Source organism: Mirounga angustirostris, unplaced genomic scaffold, assembly GCF_029215605.1.
Source record: "Mirounga angustirostris isolate CCGP_5_RB_7025 unplaced genomic scaffold, mMirAng1.0.hap1 SCAF_2, whole genome shotgun sequence".
NCBI lineage: Eukaryota > Metazoa > Chordata > Mammalia > Carnivora > Phocidae > Mirounga > Mirounga angustirostris.
The window spans coordinates 40,734,924-40,738,911 of NW_026991710.1; positions in this window are offsets into that span (position 1 = coordinate 40,734,924).

A 3,988-nucleotide genomic window follows, 5' to 3' on the forward strand; every position below is an offset into this window, starting at 1 on the left:
TCATCTTTGTTGATTTCATGGATTTATGGTTTGTAATCTCTTTATAATTATATGTAAGTGGTGTTTGTGGGGATAGGAAATGAAGTCATCTGTTTCTGAATATTTAATAGTATAATGAATGTGACGCATGTAAATAAACGTAAATAGCTCAACACCTTTAAGCAATGGTCATATTTGAAAAGTTTGCAGATTCCACAGGAATAAAAATTTGGTAAACTTCGTTCATTATCTCCCCAATGTTTGTTTCTGGTTCAGGTGAATGGAAAATGAAACCGGTCTCATCTAAATTCTACTTACTCATAATTGCAGTTCTACCAGAAACATAGTGTTTCAGTTAGCTATTGTAAATCCCCAAACTTGGTGGCTTAAAACTTGTCATTTATTATCTCCATTTTCTCTGTGGGTCCTGATGAAGGAAGGATTCAGCTGAGTTATTTGGCTGTGTGTCTCTTAGGTCATTCAGATGCTGGGTGCTTCTGACGTCAGGGAACCAGAGCATCTGGGGTTTGGCCAGGGCATCTCTCCCTCCATTTGGTTTCAGGACCTTGCCACGGCCTCTGGGTGGGTTTGAGGGCTCCTCACAGCATGGAGTGCTCAGGACAGACTTTTCTATGTGACCACTTAAGGCTGTAACAGGAATGGTCCAGCAAGTGTGTCAGAAGCTTCATTGCCTTTTATTTCTGACCTGGCCTCAGCCCTATAGCATTTCTTCACAAGCCTGCCTTATCAAAGGGCAGGAACATAAGACTCCCACTTAAGTCACAGTGGGATGGAAGGAGTTCACCATTTGGCCACAGAAATTCACATCCCTCTCATGCAAAACAAACTACTTTCCCAGGACCTCCAATTCGTATCCATTATAACAACAGCTCAGAGTCTAGGAGCTCATCTCATCAGGTCCAGTTGTGGGTGAGGCACTCGGGTGAGAGTCTTTGAAATACCGTTTCAAAGGTCTTAAGACCTGTGAACTGAAGAGACAAGCTACCTGACCTATTCATCCCAAATACCTGTTAGGCATCCTCACCACTCCCATTGAAAAAGGGAACATGAGAAGCATATGCCAGTCACTTATCCATAGCAATTCTGAAGTCCAGCCCGCCTCATGCTGCCAGTTCTTTGTGAGGGCTTGGGCATACCTCCCAGGGGTTCGCAGTGGCTCTGAGTCCTGCCTTTCCCATAAAGGTAGCTCATGTTTGCAGCGGAGTGATTTTCTCAGCCTGCTTTCTTGCCCATAGAAATCAGAGCTCCTAAGACCTCTTTTTACACTGTCCCTGTCGAAACTGATAAAATTTTTTAACCCTTGGAATTCTGAAGTATCCATTTATAATGCATTCCATTACACAAAAGCCATCCATAAGTCTGTTGGAGACTGTCTTTTTTTTTTTTTTTTAAGGATTTTATTTATTTATTCATGAGAGACAGAGAGAAGCAGAGGGAGAAGCAGGCTCCCAAGGAGCAGGGAGCCCGATGTGGGACTCGATCCCAGGACCCTGGGATCATGACCTGAGCCGAAGGCAGACGCTTAACCATCTGAGCCACCCAGGTACCCAGTCTTTTTTTTTTTTAAGTAGGCTCCACACCCAGTGGGTGGGTGTGGAGCCCAATGTAGAGTTTGAACTCACAACCCTGAGATAAAGACGTGAGCTGAAACCAAGAGTCAGAGCTTAACTTACTGAGCCACCTAATCGTCCTTAAGAGACTGTCCCTTTTTTACACTGTGCTTCCTGTGAGGCTGATGAACAGCCCTGAGATTCTAGAAACCTTGCACAGGGTCTACAAGGTTATGCCTGTAAGACCTGTAGAGGGCCCTTGTGTGTTTGAAATGTCCTATGAAGGAAGCACTGTCACTTCATTTGCTTCAGGCAAACTGTGAGGCAGAAATGAAGGCGTGCTAGTTCCAAACTTGAGCCTAACGAGCCCTGTGTGTTTCCACTTGTGTCTGTCGTGACCATCAGAACAGGCCCGACACTAGATGCAGAGCCAATAGCCTCATGAACAGAAAACCTTATGCCCCACTTTGGATTTGATCTTTGCCTGGAAGCCATTTCTCAGCATGAGAAAATTCTGCTGGCTTTTTTTTTTTTAAGATTTTAGATCTTTATTAATTTTTTTTTAAAGATTTTATTTATTTGGGGCGCCTGGGTGGCTCAATCGTTAAGTGTCTGCCTTCGGCTCTGGTCATGATCCCAGGGTCCTGGGATCGAGCCCCGCATCGGGCTCCCTGCTCTGCGGGAAGCCTGCTTCTCCCTCTCCCACTCCCCCTGCTTGTGTTCCTTCTCTCGCTGTCTCTCTATCAAATAAAATCTTTAATTTTTTTTTTTTTTTAAGATTTTATTTGTGAGAGAGAGAATGAGGGACAGAGAGCATGAGAGGGAGGAGGGTCAGAGGGAGAAGCAGACTCTCCACTGAGCAGGGAGCCCGATGCGGGACTCGATCCCGGGACTCCAGGATCGTGGCCTGAGCTGAAGGCAGTCGCTTAACCGACTGAGCCACCCAGGCGCCCCAAAAGAAACTTTTGCTGGCTTAAGAAACTCTTATGGACCTTTATATTTTCTACAAATCGCATTTGGAAATGGAATAAGTTGTTCTATTATGTCTCTTCTCTCATTTTAGGCAGCTAGAAAAATCCAGGTGTCATCCTCAACACTGCCCAGAAGTCTTAGCTAGATCATTACGTTTGTTGGTACGTTTTCTAGTTTCTGTGTTGCCACAGGTGACAGTTTTGTTAAACTATACAACTGATAATCAAAATCTCTTCCAGCTTCCAATAATGTTTCCCTCTCTCTTCTGTGACCCTTCCTTGACAGCCTCCTTGGAACCTCTTTAGGTTTCTGTTAACACCCTCATCCAGGCTTTTGAGGTTTATACTGATCATCTCCCCAAAGTCCTGCCAGCATCCCTCTGCCACTCCTCCGCCAGACCAATGCTACCTGTTTTAGGTCTGTGTTAATGGCAGCACCCCACCTACAGCTACCCAGTTTCTGTATGAGAATTTGATAGAAAAGCAGATTGCCCTGAGTGATAGAGAGTAAGGGGTTTCTTACAGGGATTAGATCCTAGGCAACTGTGGCGCTGTGTGCAGGCCATTGGCTCTGCATCTAGTGTCAGGCCTGTTCTGATAGTCGCGATGGAGACAAGTGGAAACTCACAAGGCTCGTTAGGCTTAAGTCTGGAACTGGCTCGCTTTCATTTCTGCCTCACAGCTTGCCTGAAGCTAGTCATGTGGACAAACCCAAGGTCGAGAGATCGGTAGTTTGCCTCGCTCACAGTGGGAAGGAAATGCAAAATTACGTGTCAAGAGGCATGGATATAGTACAGAAGCCCAGGTTTGTCTCCCTCGCCCTGAGAGCGGAAGCTCTTCCAGGACAGGAAGCAGGTCTCTTTTTTACTTACGCCTGAATCTCCAGCCCCAAGCCGACTTCTTGGCCAGATATAGATACTTCGTTGTGTTTGTCAACCTAAGCCTGTAATTTCCCTGTGGCTACAAAGTAGCTTTTCTTTTTTTGGTCCCACCTGGCCCTACAAAATAGGATTATTCTTCTTTCACACAGCCTTTAAATATTGGAACACATGTGCCTCTGAGTTTCTTCAACCACTGGAGTGGGTTTCCAGCCCCATCACATCCCGGTCTGGGGACACTCCCGTAAGACCTTTCTGAACAGTCGCAGGCCGGGCCGGTCCGGGGCCGCCCCGCTGAGCCTCACGTCTCCTTCCCCTGCGGGTACGTATGTGGCTCCCGGAATCTCACCGGCCCAGACCGCAGAGGGGATCCCCTGCTTGTGCTCTCTCTCTCTCTCTGACAAATAAATAAAATCTTTAAAAAGAAATGAAGTGGAAAAATTTTGTCAACTAACAGTTTGCATTATTTGAATATCAAGAAAATTATCTATCTGACATTTTCATTGTTTTAATCAAGTCCTTCAAGACAAATGTTAGCAGAAATTCATCATGTTAGCAGAAAATAAGTCATCTATTCTGACAGCAAGGG